General features: G+C 40.1%; 1 protein-coding gene and 1 long non-coding RNA gene across 5 annotated transcripts in view; one reads left to right on the top strand and one right to left on the bottom strand.

The window, feature by feature from the left end:
* Positions 1 to 332: 332 nt before the first annotated feature.
* On the bottom strand, positions 333 to 17,844 carry LOC134757517 (uncharacterized). Its single transcript, XR_010131585.1, has 4 exons — positions 17,488 to 17,844; positions 7,475 to 7,625; positions 2,022 to 2,118; positions 333 to 1,701 (listed from the first exon to the last, which is right to left on the bottom strand). It is a non-coding gene; the product is annotated as an uncharacterized lncRNA (long non-coding RNA).
* The window catches only part of CDH11 (cadherin 11), a 181,076-nt gene continuing 175,438 nt past the window's right edge, over positions 15,676 to 21,313 (top strand). The window contains exons 1-2 of one of the 4 annotated variants that reach the window (XM_063700263.1): positions 15,676 to 17,650; positions 19,247 to 19,445. The gene's annotated coding sequence lies outside the window, so the exon portion shown is untranslated. Of the gene's footprint in view, positions 17,651 to 18,226; positions 19,031 to 19,230; positions 19,446 to 21,313 lie in introns of those variants that run through there. The other 3 variants (XM_063700262.1, XM_055366807.2, XM_063700264.1) reach the window with 3 other exon arrangements.

The following is a 21,313-nucleotide window of genomic DNA, read 5'->3' as shown; positions in this document are numbered from 1 at the left end:
GAAAGGAGAGGCTAGACGTGCTCTATGGCCCTCTCTCCTGTGACAGGCCTAGACCTATTGTAGGAATAATACAGAGGTCATCAGGCTTAGAGCCTTGACCATCTGAATTACTGCTGAGCTCTCCTTCTTTGTTTGTGAAATTCCCCCAAAACTGCCATGCTGTCTTCATGCAATTCCCAACACACACACACACACACACACACACACACACACACACACACATCCCTCATTGTTACCAACTTGATGATCTTGTTTAGTTTCTTATGAGTAGTCCGTATCACTCGGCTTTCCTGTAAGAAGATAGTAAACACACGTCGAGCTTCTACAATTTCCATACAGTTTATAATTTCTTTTTGTTTAATTATCTTAACAACCCCCCCAAATTAGACATCAGTATCCCATAATCATATGAAACCCAAATATTCTCTTTTCTTTCAGCTGGTAAGCTGCAGGAAAAGTACTTGCGTTCACCTATGGTAACTCAGATTCATAACTCAGCCCTTTTTTAACATTCTATCACCCAAAATCAATCCAGTGTCACAAAAGAATTATCAAACATGATAAAATTACTGAAAGCATATGCCAGAAAAATAGAGATCTTATATTATCTCATAGAGTTAGGTACCATTAGACATTCCCCTTTTCCACAATTGCTTCCTGGCTTTAATGCCAGTGACGGCACCTGGAGTTGTGCACTGTAACAGCCTAATACAATTTAGCTCTACCTTGACTCTGACTTCCAATTTTATTTTATTATTTTTTTTTTGAGATGGAGTCTCACTCTGTCGCCCAGGCTGGAGTGCAGTGGTGCGATCTCTGCTCACTGCAAGCTCTGCCTCCCAGGTTCACGCCATTCTCCTGCCTCAGCCTCCTGAGTAGCTGGGACTACAGGTGCCCGCTGCCACCACGCCCGGCTAATTTTTTGTATTTTTAGTAGAAACAGGGTTTCATCGTGTTAGCCAGGATGATCTCGATCTCCTGACCTCATGATCCGCCTGCCTCGGCCTCCCAAAGTGCTGGGATTACAGGAGTGAGCCACCATGCCCGGTCCCAATTTTTCATCTTCTGGCCCAGCAAAGTACTCAGTCAAACAAAACATTCTCCTGGAGCTCTGGTTTCCTTGAGAAAGAAATCTGGGAGCCATCTTTTTCCGCTGAAGTTTTTTCTTGATGGTCACCATCCATTCTGCATAGTATTTATTTCTTCCAAACACTCTCAGGGTTCCTCTTAGGAGGAATTCTGTTGAGTGATTGCCCTCATTGCCTTACAAGTAGGTGGAGCAGAAAGCTTCTGTTTTGTCCAGATTGTCTCCACTTAACATTGAGACAACTCAAACGTTAGGAAAATATAATTAATACTCGAATCAATAATCATTTCTAGGACTCAGACAAGAGTGAATTCTTGGTCTTGCAAAGATGAAGATTAGATATTGGAATTCACTGTGCTCTTCAAAGTTACATTAGTCTGTAATAGGCCTGAAGAACCTTCAGTTGGCATTTCCCTAGATACTGCAACCCATGTGTATTTCTGTCCACCTGCACAGGAAAGAAAAGCAGGCACAGAAAAACAAAAAATCCAGTAGTATTGATAGCACATGATTCAGGATCTAATGTTGTGGTGCAGAGGATAGCTTCTACAGAAGCTTGAGAAGAAACCTCAGGAACCAGCAAATTCAGTAAAGGCTTCACAGTCGTGGTAGGTCTTAAAGAAAGAAAGAGGGAGAACGTATGTCATGTAAAGAAAGCATCTTATATAAAAAAATCTAGGTGCATCTTATATAAAAAACTATGCTTTCCATACATTTTTATTTACTACTGAGGCTGGCATGTTTATGTAAATCATCTCATCCAACTTGGATTTTTAAATCCCTTAGGGGAAAGAGACTATCTCTATCAAAATTGCTTAGAATCATTTGCTTTCAGATACATGTTTAATTTCATTATTCTTGATGTCCTGATGATATCCCAAAATCACCTCACCATTTTTGATTTTCCAATTCCTTTTCATGTTCTTCAACTTACCATACCTAAGTCCCTCTTGATTTCTCCTTTTGAGATGTGTATGAGCCATACATATAAATTGATCTCTTCTCATGCAATTGTGAAGTAGTAGCTCTTCCTATGAAGGATGAAACAACGTCAGGAAGAATGAGATCAACAAAGAAAGAATCAAACTAGTGAATCTGTCATCAATAATTGCAACCTATATAATCAGTAATGTATAGCTTGATATATAAAAAATTAGAATATTTCAGTAACTGAGTCTCATATTTTCCCAAAATAAATCTGGCTTAAGCCTAGGATTATCTATTATATGTCCTCTCCTCTCATCTCCTCTCCTCTCCTCTCCTCTCTTCCTACCCTCTCTTCCTACGGCTCTGTAAAACAGAAAGAGAACTGATTTTCTGGCCAGACACACATAGATCTGAGTGTTACTATCTGGCTAACCATGAGTAGATGGCTTCACCTCCTAGAGCCTCAGTTCCCTGAAACTGCAAAAAGAGATCGATGACACCAACCACTCAGAATTGCTGTGCAGGTTAAATGACATGGTATATGCAAAATGCAAACTAGCAGAGGGAATATGTACCTAGTATACAGTAGTTGCCCTGCAAACATTATTTATCATATGACCATTAATAGTAATTATAGTAGCATTGGCAGTGATAGTCATAGTAGTTTTAACATTAGTAGAAATAAACTTTTTTTCCAAGGCATATGTCATTTTAACTAGACTTGTTACAATTTCCACTAAAATGTATACATAAAAGAGATCATGGTGGTCCTGTAATACCCTCTCTTACTCAAAGCACAAGTATCCTGTGAAATATGATACTACCTATTAAATGGACATATAGTCTGAGTTTCCATGCTGGAAGGCAGCCAAAGCTTTCTATTCCCAGGAGCACAAGATCTAGCGGCATAGACCTTTCTTGCCAGAAATCCTTCGTTGGACTGAGCAACATTCTCCATCCCTGAAGCTCCCATCCATTAGTCTCAGTTTTGCACCTCCTGGGTCAAGCAAAATGAATCTAATCGCTCTTGTTCATGACAGCTGTTTAGATATTTGAACAAAGGGTATTCTCTTCTGCAAACTGTCCATCCTCAAATTATCTCATCATGTGGCTCACATTCCAGGACTTTAAATGTTTTGAATGTCAATATGACACCAGGACTAAAAACTCTCGCATAGACCATGACAGGGCACAGAGAGCATAGAGCCACCTATGATCTGCATTGTGTGTTTATCAATGCAGCTACATAAGTGTCCAATTTATTAGTGTTGAAAGTTATTAAGTACATGAATCAATAAAGTATCTAGATCCATGATGTATATTTGTGTTTATACATATAAGTTGTATATGTATATGTGTTTATGTAGATATTTCTTTATCTCTCTTTCCTCTGCAAAAAAAGATCCTTGTCAATAGTTTCTTTTTTTTTTTTTTTTTTTTTCCAGATGGATTTTCTCTCTATCACCCAGGCTGGAGTGCAGTGGGGCGATCTTGGCTCACTGCAACCTCCCCCTCCCGGGTTCGAATGATTCTTCCACCTCAGCCTCCCAAGTAGCTGGGATTGCAGGCACCCGCCTTCATGCCTGGCTAATTTTTGTATTTTTGTAGAGATGGGAGTTTCACCATCATGGCCAGGCTGGTCTTGAATTCTTCACCTCAGGTGATCCACCTGTCTCGGCCTCCCAAACTGCTGGTATTACAGGCAAGAGCCACCATTCCAGGCCAATAGTTTCTATCCAACATGTGTATTATGAGAATTGAATAAGTCTACATGTAAACTGCTTAGAATGATGCCTGTCCCATGTAGGCACTAAATAAATGTTAGCAAGTATTCTTATTTTATTCTTACATGCACTAACAGTCTATTTGTTAAGGGATGTGATAATGTATTAGGGTTCTCTAGAGCGACAGGACTAATAGGGTGATGTATATATGAAAGGGAGTTTATTAAGGAGTATTGACTCACATGACCACAAGACGAAGTCCCACAAAAGGCCGTCTGCAAACTGAGGAGCCAGGAAGCAAGTCCGAGTCCCAAAACCTCAAAAGTAGGGAGGAAGCCGATAGTGCAGCCTTTAGTTTGTGGACAAAGGCCAAGAGCCCTGGGCAAATCACCGGTGTTAAGTCTAAGAGTGGAAAAGCTAAAGAACTTGGAGTCTGGTGTTCAAGGGCAAGAAGCATCCAGCATGGGGGAAAGATGGAGGCCAGAAGACTTAGCCAGTTTAGGCTTTCCGCATTCTTCTGCCTGCTTTGATTCTGACTGAACTGGCAGCTGATTAGATTGTGCCCACCCAGATTGAGGGTGGGTCTGCCTTTCCCAGTCCACTAACTGAAATGCTCATCTTCTTTGGCAACACCCTCACAGACACACCCAGGATCAATATTTTGTATCTTTCAATTCAATCAACTTGATACTCAATATTAACTATCACAGATAGGTTCTGCGGATTTAATGACGTATAAAATATGGCTTCCACCCTTAAAGAAATAAGAGTCTTTGAGAAAAAAATTGAAGATGGGTCAAGTACGCTCTCAGAATTGGGCACAGAGTGCACAGGACACAAAGCAAGGATATTAATTCCCTACTGGTGATGAGGGGAGGGAGAAACAAGGAGTGCTAGGAAAATATGTCTCGAAGATAGGACACGTGAGCATGGAGTTTTTTCTTTTTTAGCTGTTGCCTATCTGTATTTATATTTCCATGTATGACTAAATACATACATATGAAGTTATATTAATAAATCCCTTACTACAAGTTACTATATGAATAATGTACAAAAGAAGTAAAATTAGATTTTTAAAAATTTTTATTTTTGTTATTATACTTTAATTTCTGGGGTACATGTGTAGAACGTGAAGGCTTGTTACATAGGTATACATGTGCCATAGTGGTTTGCTGCACCCATCAACCTGTCATCTACATTAGGTATTTCACCTAAGAGCATGGCATTTTTGAAAAATAAACTGGAAATAGCCAGAACATGAAGGAGGAAACTTGTTTTAAGCAGGGAGAAGAGTGTATGCGAAGATGGTGATGCGCCAGCATGTGGACATTTGGAGACAGGCAGTTTGATAGATTTTCATACAATTGGCTTCAGGAAATAGATAAATTATAAGACATTAAACATCTATTTTATGGGATGTCATCATTTCATCAGATTGGATGCTTGTCAGTTTACATTTGGGAAATGCCAGAGCACACTGAAATGAGAAAGCTCCGTCTGGACACCTAAACTTCATAATGTCTAAGATGTGTGAACGTGGCCATACAGCTTCTCAGCTAGCATAGGAATTTCTCCACTTGCAAAATTGGTGTAATGATATGGACCGTCACATGTGGGGAGGCACCTCCCTTCTAGTAACTGATCAGCATGCTGCTAATCCTACTGCTACTGATGTTTTCTATTTATGACATGATATTTAAAGCAGATATTGGCCAAATACAATATTCAAGTGTTCTAGAAACCACATTGTTAATAAAATAAAAATTAAAGGTGTTTATCATGAAAAATCATTACTGGTTGCTGGGCATGAGGATGAGGAATAGGGTTAGGAGTTAAGGGAGGAAGAGAACTGACTGCTATTTTCAGCTGCCTTTCTGCTTTGAAACCACATCTCCCTTTAAGTGATGGTCTGGCTAAATTTCTCTATTCTACCAGAATCTTCTGTAAATATGCAAACTTTTAGCTTAAAAAATAGTCCCACTTTATTTTATACATCTGCTACATCCAAAACAGTTTTATCTGATGATTGATTATTTTGTAGCACATCTTCCAATGTTTGCTTCTGTGACTCATCTGACTTAAAGAAATTAGACTGTCTGGGTGCATTTTCCCCCTTTCATTGATGTAAGCAAAGCTAGAGGAGCCGAGCCATTCAGACTGTAAATACACATGGTAAATTTTGCTTCTTTTGCTAAACACTTCTAGTCAATCAAGAATTGCTTATACTAAAGACTGAACGATGGCTGTGTATCCCAGAGTAGAGAACTAGTAATGCAATTTGGGCCACTTAATGGTTTCTTCTTTTACTCTATTTTTCCTTTACATTCTAAAATAATATCTTTTTTGAGGAGCTGGCATGACATACAGGATTTTTCCTTCTTCTGTGCCTCTGTCTTCCTTACCTCTTCCAGCATTCTTCCTTTCAACATGCCCTTTGGCAGTAAAGGCTAGCAGAAATTTACTGAATACCTGCTGTATGCCATTTGCTTGAGACACATTAATGAAGTGTCTATAATGATTGGCCTCTAGATGTCTCTTGCAGAGATGGGGTGAGACGACAGCATAGGGAAGAATACACTAAGGCAAGATAAAATTACAGACATGATTCTCTGGGAAGGGACAAGGGCAGGAGATATTTTTCTGAAGTGTATGATCCCTTAGCTCAACTTTGAGAGATGAAAGATAACAAGGGGCAGCAGGGAGAACACAGGGAGGAGGAGAAAATAATTCACTTAGTATATTTACTATCTTCTGGGCACTGTGAATTATCATCTTCCTAACCCACCACAATTATCTGAAGCAGGTACCGACACTGTGGCCATTCTACAGATGTGGAAACTGGAAGCTCACAGAGGGAAATGAGTTCCTCACAGCAAGTAAGGGATATAAGCAGGACTTAAACTTGTGAAGCTCAATTTCTAAGCCCATGGTCTCTGCCATGGAATTCTGCTCCCTTCTCTGATAGGACCAGAAAGGAAAAGTTGGAGAAGAGCGATGGTGTAAACATTTTAGGTAGAAAAGAGAGCAGGTGATAATCCTGGGATGTGAAAACAGCAATCAATCACTGACAAATGGTCCTGAGTGGCAACATGAGAGGACCGAGCTGACCTCTGCACTGAGCTCTGGGTAACCTGAATGACCCTGTGTGTCTGCTGGTCATTATCACTGCCCTGCGTCCTGCTTCACCTGTGTCTCAGGACGAGACTCCAACGGACACAGAATCAATATAAATGTAATCGTTGGACATAGTTTTGAAAAACTGTCCCTGCAGTGGTCATAATCAGTAATCACAGGCTTTTAGAGGGAAATCGGCACATAGAAGTGTTTTGGGCCAACTCCTCACTTTGGACAAGAATAAATGGCTCAGAGAAAAATAAAGAGAAGCCCAAAGTCCAAGTCCAGAACCCAAGTTTCCTGACTCAAACATGAGTGCTTTCTCTTTTAAGTCACTAAATATCAGGTGACACTGCCTCCCTGACCCTGGGAAATATCTGTGAGTGCAGGGAAGCAGAGCACCCAAGTGCCCCAAATGGTTTGATAAAGCTGCAGGTTTGGAAAGCTTACGCCCCTTACCCTCCCATACTCACACATCTAGTCAACCTCCAGATTTCTCCGAGTCAGTAACACGCACCTATATCTGCCAGATTGCTTGGGCAGTTACATGAGAATTATCCTTGACATCCTTCTCTCTCTTAGCCACCGCAACATAAAGGCCTGATTTCATTTCAAACCTCACCCAGGACTTGTCCCCTTCTTTGCTGTCACTGCTTCTGCCCAGCTGTGGACTCTCTCTCCTGGTTAAGGGTAACAGTCTCGAGGAATCCATTTCAGCTGCCATCCAACCTCAGCCATAGTGCTCTTGGTCAACCAATACGATCTGATCATTCCTGCTTAAAACAACGACAATAACAAGACAACAGCAATAACAACAACAAACTCTCATTCAAAACTGCCCATTGCATTTGGGATACAATTTGGCGTTCTCTTTGTGTTCTATGAACTTGGATTGTCTGTCTCTGAATACTTTCCCAAAACTTATTAAACACTAGCTCTACAGATTCCTTTTTAGGTTCTCAAGCTCTCCAAAGCCAATCTTGCCTCAAAGCCCTAAAACAGCCCTATTCCTTGTATGTGAAATGTTCTATCACTTCACTTATCCTAATGCCTCTGCATACTTCTCTTTACCATCTCCACTACATAAATTAGAATCCCAGTTTTTTTCCCTTTAAAACTCTGAGCAGTAAAATGACATGTATTTATTAGCAAACTGTTTGACTTTAAATATGATGTTCAATTCTCTGAGCTTTCCCATTCTCACCTATAAAATAGGCATAATAGTGTTCTGTAGAATAGTTGTAAGGATTTCAATGAAAGCCCTTAATAGGCATTCAATGAATAACTATTAAAAATATTATTCTTTAACTCTATCCATAACCCAGAACAATATTCTGTACAATGGGGAAGCAATCATGGATTAAGATCCAGAGCTAAAATGACTGTCAACCAGAACACAATGGCTTTTCTGGAATACCGTTTCCAAGAAGAAAGCTCTTGAGCCGCCTGTGTATAAAAATACATTGGGTTTGACTTACCTCATGTTGTAGAGAAACTGTCACAGCTCTTAGCTATGAAAGAGGTGAGTGAATAAGGAGAGGGAAACATATACAACAACTAGATAAAGCACTGAAATACCAATAGCCTATGCTGGGCAATTGGACTATCATAAGCTGGGGACATTGAAGAAGGAAAAATTTAGAAAATGGCTTCTCCATTGAGTAGGAATGATTTCTGCCTTCCTCTTCCCAGTACTGACAGTTAATGGACATGAAAATTGGAACACGGACCTGGAGCTTTCTTAAATCCTGTTGTCCAAATTGTAGACTATTTGCAAAGCAAGCCATTATGAATCTTGAATACATTTGCCGTGGTTCTCCTGGAGAGCCAACACATGTAAATGCACCTATTCGCAAGTTTATAAAAGATGTAAATGTCCACACATAAGAACATTGAAATAGCCTTCTGTGAGGTGTTTTAATAAGCCAATCTCTTAGTCCATACAGCAAACAAACTGGAATCAGAGATCAGAAGCAGAACTGTCATTAGGCAAAGCTGAATACTTCATTTTTAGGAAATGCATATAGTCTAGAAAAGTTGCCCATATACCATCATTTTGTAAATTGGATTGTATTTTTCAAAGCACTAAAGGAACAAGTTATTTTAACTAGCTTCCAAGTGAAATCTTTGGTAAACTGAAGAATTATTTTTGTATTGTGAATAATTGGCATCACTAAGTTCACTTTGTAAACAGGAACACTTACATCATGTTTAGATTCAAGCAGAGGATCCATCTGCTTCTGGTTTTGGGAGTCATTCATTCACTTAGCATTATTAATGCATTTATTCTTCATGTATTCAATCTATAAATATTTACTGAGTGCCCACCAAATGCCTGGTACTGTGTTAGATGCTTGAGATCCAGGAAGGTATGAGAGAGATCTTATGCTTTGCTCTCTTGAGGCTTGTATTCTACTCGGGTGAGGCAACCAAAAAATCAGTAAATAAAAATATACAATACAATTTCAAGTGTATGTATTATAAACAAGAATAACACAGTTTACAGGGATAGGCTGAAGATGATCAGAAGGGGATTGGAGTGCCGAGTGGGTGTTGCTGTTCATAAGACACCCTGGGACATCCCCTTTAAACAGGCAAAATGAAGAAGCAAGCCATAGGAATGAACAGGGAAAGGGTATTCCAGACAATAGGAAGAGCAAGTGCAAAGGTCTCGAACCTGGAAACTTGTCTGAAAAGCAAGAAAGCTTGAGTGATCAAGGGGCAAAATGTACTTAAACTTTCTGATTTGTTATAAAGGATATTACTAGGGATACAGATGAAGAGATGCATAAGGTGAGGTATGGGAAACAGGGTACAGAGCTTCTATGTCCCTTCCAGGTGTCCCATGCTTCAGGAACCTCCACAAGTTCACCTATCTGGAAGCTCCCCAAATTCTGTCCTCTTGGACCTTTTATTGAGACTTCATTGGATACGCATGATTGACAACCATATAGAGATGTGATTTGACCGAAAGGATATGATCTAAACCCAGTAAGGCCTGTCCAGATTCTTCTTGGCTTTTCTATACAGTATTCCTTTCTCCAGGGTATGGGTCAGGACTCCCTCTGGTATGAGGGTCTTATGACCCATAGTCAGATTAGAGTACAGCCTTGGGCAGATGAAAAGAGACAGGGGAAGGTTAGAGGGAGAGATTCTGTTTTCTGAGGCCTGATTCTTAGGCCTAAAAAGCCCCAACATTATAACAAGGGCTATGCCAGTTATGAGCCAGAAACTGTAGCTAAACACCCCTGTATACTATATAGGTTTCATATATTATATAGGTCACCATATATAAAATTATATATATATAATATATTATATTACATACTATATATAATTATATATAGTTATATATAATTATATATAGAATTATGTATAATATAATTCCATATAGAATTATATATAGTATAATTATATAACATATATAATTATATATAAAATATGTAATATATAATTATTTTATATATTACATAAAATATGTAATATATAATTATTTTATATATTATATAAAATATACGTAATATTTAATTATTTTACATATTGTATAAGAATATATAATATCTAATTATTTTATATATTGTATAAGAATATGTAATATCTAATTATTTTATATACTGTATAAGAATATGTAATATCTAATTATTTTATATACTGTATAAGAATATATAATATCTAGTTATTTTATATATTGCATAAGAATATATAATATCTAGTTATTTTATATATTGTATAATATATAATATCTAGTTATTTTATATATTGTATAATATATAATATCTAGTTATTTTATATATTGTATAAGAATATATAATATCTAGTTATTTTATATATTGCATAAGAATATATAATATCTAGTTATTTTATATATTGTATAAGAATATACAATATGTAGTTATTTTATATATTGTATGAGACTATATAATATATACTTATTTTATATATTGTATGAGACTATATAATATATACTTATTTTATATATTGTATAAGACTATAATGTATACTTATTTTATATATTGTATAAGACTATATAATAGGAAGTTATTTTATATATTGTATAAGAATATATAATAGGTAGTTATTTTATATATTGTATAAGAATATATAATATGTAGTTATTTTATATATTGTATAAGAATATATAATATGTAGTTATTTTATATATTGTATGACTATATAATATGTAGTTATTTTATATATTGTATGTGAATATATAATATGTAGTTATTTTATACATTGCGTAAAACTATATAATATGTAGTTATTTTATACATTGCGTAAAACTATATAACATGTAGTTATTTTATACATTGCGTAACACTATATAACATGTAGTTATTTTATACATTGCGTAAAACCATATAACATGTAGCTATTTTAGGCATTGCGTAAAACTATATAACATGTAGCTATTTTAGACATTGCGTAAAACTATATAACATGTAGCTATTTTATACATTGCGTAAAACTATATAACATGTAGTTATTTTATACATTGCGTAAAACTATATAACATGTAGTTATTTTATACATTGCGTAAAACTATATAACATGTATTTTATACATTGCGTAAAACTATATAACATGTAGTTATTTTATATATTGTACATAACTATATAATATGTAGTTATTTTATATATTGTACATAACTATATAATATGTAGTTATTTTATATATTGTACATAACTATATAATATGTAGTTATTTTATATATTGCACATAACTATATAATATGTAGCTATTTTATATATTGTACATAACTATATAATATGTAGCTATTTTATATATTATATATAACTATATAATATGTAGTTATTTTGTATATTATACAACTATGATATATAATTATTTTATATTTATATATAACTATATGATATATTATTTCTATATTTATATATAATATATAATCATTTCTATATTATATATAATATATAATCATTTCTATATTATATATAATATATGATCATTTCTATATTATATGTAATATATAATCATTTCTATATTATATGTAATATATAATCATTTCTATATTATATATAATATATAATCATTTCTATATTATATATAATATATAATTATTTCTATATTATATAATATATAATTATTTCTATACTATATATAATATATAATTATTTATATATTATATATAAACAAATAAAATATAATTATTTATATATTATATATAAATATATAAAACATATAATTATTTATATATTATATATAAATATATAAAATATATAATTATTTATGTATTTTATATATAATATATAAAATATATAATTATTTATATATTATATATCATATATAAATATATAATATATAAAAATATAATATTTATATATTATATACAATATATAAAATATATAATTTTTAATATTATATATAAATATAGATAATATATAATTATTTATATATTATATATAAATATAGATAACATATAATTATTATATAGTTATATATTATATATAATATGTAATCTATAATGTATTATATATAATATATTATATGATATGTTATATATAATATATGTAATATATAATGTATTATATATAATATATTATATGATATATTATATATTACATTATATATTACATATATTATATATAATATATCATATTATATATTATATATGTTATATATTATATATCATATTATTATATACATTATATATTATATATCATATTATATATTATATATTATATATATCTTATTATATATTCTATATATTATATATTCTATATCATATTGTATATTATATATAATATATTATATATCATATTGTATATTATATATAATATATTATATATCATATTATATATATTATATATAATATATACAATATATGTTATATATTATATATATTATATATTTTATATTTTATATATTTATATATTTTACATTATATATAATATAATATATCATATATAAATATATAATATATAATTTTATATATCATATAAATGTATAGTATATAATTTTATATATCATATATAAATATATAATATATAATTTTATATATCATATATAAATTTATAATAGATAGTTTTATATATCATATATAAATATATAATAGACAGTTTTATATATCATATAGAAATATATAATAGATAGTTTTATATATCATATATAAATATATAATAGTTTTATGTATCATATATAAATATATAATAGACAGTTTTACATAGCATATATAAGTATACAATATATAGTTTTATATATCATATATACATGTGTAATATATAATTATTTTATATATTATATAGTATACTCTATATATATTCTCTCTCTCTACATATATATGTGGAGAGAGAGAGATATATATAGAGAAAGAGTATGCTATATAATATATAAAATAATTATACATACTATATAATATACAATATCATATATTATACTAGGGATAGTATATATATACTAGAGAGAGTATACTATATAATATATAAAATAACTACATAATATATATATGTGTAGAGAGAGAGAGAGAGGGTATTCCAGAAAAGCCATTGTGTTCTGGTTGACAGTCATTTTACTTCTGGGTCTTAAGCCATGATTGCTTCCTCATTGTACAGAATATTGTTCTATTTTATGGATATATACATGTATATACATATAGAGAGAAAGAGAGAGAGGGAGAGAGAATATATAGGGCACTATAGTGTGTGTGTGTGTTTGTGTAGTCACAATGACTATAGGATATAACCTAGGGGACCTGAAGATCCAAGATGGTCTGGAGTAAACGATGATGAAAACCTGTTTCTGCCAGTGTGATACTGCATTAGCGGCCCAACACTTCACCCTTTCCTGTAACCCTACTCTTTGTCAGGCAACTCAAGTTTCTCCCCCTATAAAAGCAGATCATATTTCTCCACTCCCTAACTTTCCATCTGATCATGCCGCTTTGGCCAACAGATTAAAGTAGAAGAGATAGCTTCCAGTCCTGAGCCTAGGCCTCAAGGGGTCATGCATATTTCTGCTTCACCTCTTGTGCAGTTTTTATCACCATGATACTATGTCCAGGAGAGTCCCAGGCGGAGGATGAGACATGCAGAAAACCAAGCTGAGTCGCCCCAGCCCAGCCTAGTTTAGACCGGGCAACCCCAGCTAAATCATAGATCTATGATAGTAAATGCGTGCTCTTCTAAGCGAGGAGTGCTAGGATCATTCGCAACATAGTATTATTATGATGATATTTGATCAATATATTGGTTTTAATTCACCCAAATACATTAATTCATTCAAAAATGCATATTGTATGTCTATGCTTGATGTCATGTTAGGCACCATGCTAGATGTTAGGGATGCATAAATAAACCAGAAAAGTGTCACCCCTGCCCTTGGGGAACTTTAAGTGAAGGAGAAAGACAGATGTTATTGATAGAGTTGAAAAGGGTATGTTTGAGAGACGGGCTGCCTGGAGTCAGACCTTAGCCTGAGATGATTGGCTGATTGCTCCTAGTGTTGGAAAGGAGAATTGCATCTCTGAGATGTTCTGATTTTTTCAAATCAATACATAGAAATTGGACATATTTATAGGGTACAATGTGATGTCTCAATACATGAAATGATGAGTAGGACTTAAAAAGCCCAGGATTTAAACTCTGGAAAAAAACCTCCTTCAGAGCTCATTTCAGGTAAGCTCTTATTTGCAGTTAGGGAAACTGAGGCTCAGAGAAAGGAAATGACTTTCCCAAGGTGACCCAATGAATTTGTGGCAGATCTAGGATATGAACTCAGAGCCTCAGCCCCCAAGCCTGGCACATCTCATTCTACCTGACCTCAATCAAGCCTTATTTAGACAATTTACAGTGTCAGAAATTTTGAACTGCCATAATATTCTTGGCCAGTTTTATAACCAGTTCTATCTAAGATAAGATTAATCTCTATAATTATTATAATTCACAATTGTAGCATGTCTCTTTTCTTGCTCAGGTCATTTAAAATGTGATAATAATCAGGCCTCATAATTAATAATAGTAATTAATAACTTTCACTTATGAAGCCTATGCTCCAAGCTTAGTGCTTTTGGCTCTAGGTATGTGAGCATGTTGAATCCCCACCACAATCTAGGCACAGATAGTAATGCCCATTGTATAGATTTGGAAAGCATATCTCAAGGAGATAAAGTCTTTAGCCAAAGTTATGGCGCTAACGAGTGGCAGAGCCAGGAATCAGACAGATCAAAGGCCTGTGGTCCTCCCACCTTGCTCTAAAGATCCAACTGTGGGAATATCTTCCTGAAGTGTCTGATTCAGAAATGGTATTCCCTTTCCATCTTTCTTAACTTCCTCCTCTGCCTGGGGAAGGTGTGGTTGGAGCCCACTGCAATGTGATGAAACTAACGCCCCGCTTGGATCCTGCATCACTCTTTACACCATTTACCAAAGGATGCCTCTAGAGCAGGAAGCTTTGAGAAGACCTGGGGAGCCTGGAACTTCTAAGTCTAAACAAGGAACTGACTCAGCAGGGTCTGGCTATCTTCAGAGTCTGAGGAGAGGCGCATCAAAGGAATGACAGCCTGGTACCTTTGATGAGGGAGCTGACAGGAAATTAACAGCCTCGTGCAGGCAAGGACAAAGACAAGAAAAGGCCCATTTGGGCCTATCTGTCTGGATTGGAACCCGCAGGAAGCAGAAGGGGCTGTTTAATCCTGGCTCCAGAGCAACCGTGAAGGCTGGCTTCCTCCCTTGAAGAAGAACAAGGTGAAGGAAAGGTGAGGCAAGTTAAGATAAACACCCAAACTTCTGGCTGGCTGAACTGAATCTTTCGATTTAAGCTGTCAGTGGGTTCTTTTTTTTTTTTTTCTATTCTTTTACTTTTTTAAATCTAAACTGTAATCACACAATACTCCACCCAAGTGCTTGATAAGGATTTCTAAGACAGATCCTAACATAGTCATAAAAAAATCCCCTCTGAAATGTGCACTTTGTACTGTGTCTATGAGTAGGTGTGTTTAAAATGTCACGAACTGGAATGCCTAACTCTAGTTCCCAGGAATTAATCACTTAGAAGAGTGAAAGGGGGGAATTAACTTTCTTTAAAACTTATAAGTTTCTCCAAAGCAGCAGCCAAAATAGAACTTGCTGAATAGAAATATGGTTATCTTTCCATAAGAACTAAAAATCTTTTTTTAACATATTTTTCTCTGAAACTGCTTTGCCAAGTTTCCTCTTGTGGATTAGCTGCAGGTCACAGATATTCTGGGAATAAAGATATGAAAGGATTTTTTTTTCTTTCTTGGTTACAATTCAATGATTTTAGTAAATTTATAGATTTGTGCAATCATCACAACTATCTAGTTTTAGAGCATTTTGATTGCCCAACAGAATTCCCTCAAGTTCTATTTGCAGTCTATTCCTGTTCAAATCCTTAGCCCTGGGCAACCACGGCTTTATGTTTCTATAAATTTGCCTTTCCAGTTCATATAAATGGCCATTTCATATAAATGAAAATCATACAATATGTTGTTTTTCATTTGGCTTTCAGCATATGTTTTTGAAGTTCATTCGTGATGTAGCAAACATCAGTATTTCTTCCCCTTTTATTGCTGAACAATATTCCATGGTATGGATACACCCTGTTTTGTTTATCTACTCACCAGCTGATGGGTATTTATGTTGTTTCTTTTGTTTATCTGCTCACCAATTGATGGGTATTTGTCTTGTTTCCAGATTTTGGCTATTATAAATAATGCTGCTATGAACATTCTGGTGTGTGTTTTTGTGTGAACATGTTTCCTGTTCTCTTGAGTAGAATCCTAACTTGCTGGGTTGTGCAAAGGGTTATTGACTGCTGCTATACACGAGGTTCCATCTGATTCAGGTATGTAGTGTCAGTGGAAACTTATCAAGCAGTTTTTAACTTACTTTTTAAAATCGGCTGATGCACCCATTACTAAAGGGATGGTCTATAAAAACAACTGTTGTGATTCGATAAATGCTGAACAGAGAGGAGAGGTCGAAGTCCAGCTAATGTCAGCTGATATGTGGCCAGGTTCATCTTTGGACAGGCTTCCAAAAGGGAGTTTATGAAACTTGCTTCATGGATCAAGAGATGTCCTAATCATTACAGATCCCGGGCATCTTTGTATAATATATGTATGATCAGATTGATCGTGACTTCACACTCCCTCTAGGACCACGTGGAAGGGTTGAGAAAATCCAGGCAATAGTTTGTAGCCAAACAAGAGCAAAACTCGAGTACCTCTGAGGGAAAGCCGGACCCCTTTTCCATCCTCTCCTGTGTAAGTAACTTCATTTATAAGCTGAAATGGCGCTACCAGATCATCCTATTACCATCACCATGCCTCATTAGAGTGGGGACTTTCGGCGGTGGCTTGGGAAGTACCCAAAGTTTTAGGGGTTACAGCAGAGGCCAAAAAGGCAGACAGAGGAAGCAGGGTAGCGCTCTGAAAAGGTTCAGGGCCAGGGACCCACAGGGGGAGGCAGGAGTGGCAGGCACCACGATCTGCTCTCTGGCGCTCTACAGGAAAGCACCGGGAGTCAATGTCCTCGCGCGTCCCTTGCGCAGAGTGTGGTGCGAGGTTGGGGGGGTTACTGGGGACCCAGGGGGCTATCACCTTGGACACCTATGGTGGGGGGAAGGCTGAGGAGTAAGATAACCGGGCAGCTGGAAACTTACAGCTCTTCCCCCGCAGTGGAGGAATGAGGAGTTTAAAGGCCACGTCCACACAGAGGGTGACAGAGGCATCCTCTCCGCGCAGGACGCGGACTGGGGCCAGGCACGCAGCGCCACCCGGATCCTGGAGTCGTCAAGAAAAACGCGGGCGGGCAGGCCGAAGAGGGTAGGTCCCGGGGCAGCCTCGCCGGCACCCGCCCCCGCGGGCGTCTCCCCAAGCCGTGTGGAAACCCGGGCGGCTGCGGGCGCTCGGGACCCGCGGGCTGGTGACCAGGAGCTGGAGGGCAGGGTTCGGCCGCCCTTGCCTTAGCCCCGCACTGGGGTTCCTTCCCCACGCGCTCAGGATCCCAAGCTTTCTCTTCCGTTTTCGGCCTCTTTTTCCGTTAACTCCTGGGCCCGTCTCCTCCCCTCTAGCCCTTTCAAACTGCTTGGCTGTGGCGCCCAGCTTTCCCTACGCAGCCTCCTTCCCCGTCTTTTTCGCGGGTCCATCTCTTCTCCTTTCCCAGCCTCATCCCCGTCCCCCTAGGCGGTTCCTTTTTAGCCTTCACCCACTGGCGTCTCCACCTTCCTCCACCTCCTCTCTTGCCTCCACCTCCCACCCTGCAAACTTGTTCAAGCCAGGGGTCCCCACACAGGCATGGTTGTTCCCTTCTGGGTGTGCGGATCCCCACGCCGTTCCCGGTACCGCGAGCGCCCCGCCCAGTCCTTGGCGTGATTCCTAAGCCCCCGCCCTGCCAGCCCTTTCTCCCGGCGACTCGGGGAGGGAGGGCAGTAAGCAGGCCCGGGGAACCCTCACGGTAGCGAGTCCTCAGTGAGGGGAACAGCGGAGGAAGGAGCTAGGACTCCGGCGCTGCGCCCCATTAGGCCCTTTCTCCCGTAGAAGCGCACACTCCACCGGGCCCTGGCGGGTCTGTAGCGAGGGGGTGGCAACAAGTGACACTACCGGCGGGGGCCACTGATACCTGGCTGGGGTAGGGGCCAAGGCACCCTCCCAAAAGCTGGAGCGAGGTCGACCCCGGCGAAGCGCTCCCCGCGCTCCCCTCTCCGAGGCGTTGCGTGGGGGGCACTAGACGAGAGGAGAGCTGAGAGAGAACGGAGACTGGGCTCTTCCCAAGTCCTAAGTCTCCCTCCCCGCCCGACTTCACCACCAGAGCCACCAGAAGAGTTTGCAAGGGATGGGAGATTGAGAGGGGTGGGGGCTGGGCAGGAGCCGCCAACGTTGAGGGATTTTTGGAAGGTGGGGTGGTGGAGTGAGAAAGAATAGAACGCGCTCCCGAATTCCCAATTGTTTCCCTCACTTGGACGATACCTTCCCCCAACCACCATCCCGGCCCGCCAGGCAAGAGCCCAGCCTGGCCAGCTGGAGCGGATTTGGGGGAAGGAGGAAAATGGGGGCTCCCAACCCCTCTCCAGCTTCCCTCCGCCGCCCTCCCTGATTGGCTGTGCGTCCCTGGAGCCCAACTTCAGTCGCTCCAGACTCCATCTGAGCCCTGAGGGAGTCGGAGCGCCGCGCCACGGGGCGGGAGGGGCGGCCACGAATCCAGGGGTTAGCATCTCTGGGCCCCTGGGGGGAGGGGCGCGGACGGGGTCGGCCCCCGCAGCCTTTGCGAGGCCCATCTCGCTGCCTCTCGCAGCCTCGGCTTCTCTCAGCCCCCGCCCTTTCCTTCCCTCACAGCGGCAGCCTCCCTCCTCCCGCCCCCCCCCGCCCCGCACCCGCCTGCCCGCCCGCCACCTCCCCCCGGTTTCTCATTCCTGCCACTAGCGCGCTCGGCGGCTCATTCCGCGGCCGCCGCCAGCTGAGGGGAGCGTCGCGGGCCGAGGAGCAGATGCCGCGGGGGCCGCTCGCAGCCGCCGCTGACTTGTGAATGGGACCGGGACTGGGGCCGGGACTGACACCGCAGCGCTTGCCCTGCGCCAGGGACTGGCGGCTCGGAGGTTGCGTCCACCCTCAAGGGCCCCAGGTGAGGTGCGCCGCCAGTCCCTTCCTCTCGCCTGGTTGGGGCTTCTTGGAGTGGGGGGCAGGATTTTCTCAGGAAGAGAATGTCTTGGCGGGGCGGGGTGGTGGGGGGGACGGTGGTATCTGAGCCGAGAAGGCTTCTCTAACGCAAAGCAAAAGGGAGGGAGAGATTTGTTTAAAAATCAGAAAGGGAGAAGGGAGCCAGCTGTGGGCGCGGGCAAAGCAGGGGACGGAGGCTTCAGATGTGCGCTCCACGACTCTCCCTGGCTCCGGCCTCCTCTGGGGTCTGCGCCGAGGCCACAGCAGAGGGGGTTTGTACCTGGCTGGGGCAAGAGACTGCAGAGCAGACCTCCGGACACGCCGACTGTCCCCGGTCATATCTCTGGGGAAAGTCGCCCACGGCGCGGTGCCCGCCAGCCCTGCGCCGCTTCCCCAAAGCGGCGACATGACCGCGCTCTGCGGGGTTCTTACTCCATCCTCCCGGATCCCTGCCGAAAGCTCCCCGGGGCTTAGTCCCCGCAGTCGAGACTGCCAGGTAAGCCCGGGAAAACGGAAAGACCCCAGCTCCGGAAGGCGATTGCCCGCACTTTAATAGCATGGGTTTGGGGCCGCCGACTGTGGTTCTGGGGCAGCAGGCTGCGGTGCGCTACAGCCCTCCAGCCCGAGTCTCTGCGGGAGCTCTGGCGCCCGTTTGTAAGCTCCCACCAGCGCACGAGTAGGTCCGTGAGCGGCCCAGACTCGGGCTTGCCTCTGGCTTGGGATTGGCGAAAGCTGCCAGGGTCAACGTTAACTTTGAGAACCAAACCTTCCCGAAACCTGCGCCGCTTCTCGGAGCGCGCCAAGCCTCTCTAGCTCCCGGCACGCACGGCCTCCCTCCCTGCGCTCTGCCCCGGAACGCCAGCCGGGAGGTGGGAAGCACTGAGAAGCCGGCCGGATGGGGAGGACGGCGAGGAGAGCTCCCTTCTCCCCCCTCCCCAACCCGGAGGAACTGTAGGAGGGCCCGCCTCACGCTGTGAAGCGGAGTCCCCAGAGAAAGTGGGGTCGGGGGAGGCTTGCGGGTCCGGCTTCCTTGTCCGTTTTTTTGCCGAGGCCCTGCTTTCGCCCGGGGCTCCCCGCGCCTGCCTCTCCCGGGTGAAAGGTTTTCTAGGTGCTAGAAGAAGCCCTGTTGCTTTTGCTGATAATGCAGTAGGAATTTCATGGGCCATCACACTGCTATTAAGAAATCGCATCTTTTAATTATTTAATGCCATCCCTGCATGACGACGGGTTATCCCTAAGGGATGGGAGTGGGGGGTTGTTCTTGAAACCCGGCTATATGAGGGTATAGATTTCACTAAAGTCTTCCCCTTCGTCTCCCCCTAAAGAAATCGTGCTACGATCGCTCTGAAATCTTTTCTTATTTTCTTCTTCTAATCATGGTATCGGTTTAATATGAGGCAGTAAGTTTTCGTTTTAATGACAGGGAAGCTACCATAATTAATCTGGCTAGAGGACGGATCAATTTCCTCATCACTTGGGCTTGCAGCAGACGTCGATGGTTTTGCGGGGTGTCTGGATTTCCTGGGGATGGGGATGCAGATGTGTTCTCAGGAGCGAGGATCCTTTTGCATCGCATGAGCACATTTGCCAGGCTGGGCTGAGCGCTAGAGCCTAATATGTTGGCAGAGAAGAGAAGGGACTGACCTTCTTTTCGTTAATCCTGGAATTGTTTTTCCTACAAATACGTAGGTGCAGACACCAGAACAGAAATATTAACTGCCCAACCCTAGCTGCAGGGAGCCTGGTCTTCTTCCAATAGGACAAAGGAAAAAAAGTTACAAAACAAAGGGACAGAGTTGTGGCCAATACGAGAAGCACTCTGAGGCTCCAGCT

Source organism: Gorilla gorilla, chromosome 18 (assembly GCF_029281585.2).
Source record: "Gorilla gorilla gorilla isolate KB3781 chromosome 18, NHGRI_mGorGor1-v2.1_pri, whole genome shotgun sequence".
Lineage (NCBI taxonomy): Eukaryota > Metazoa > Chordata > Mammalia > Primates > Hominidae > Gorilla > Gorilla gorilla.
Note: the sequence above shows the minus strand (reverse complement) of the source record. Positions and strands in the feature narration are given on the sequence as shown.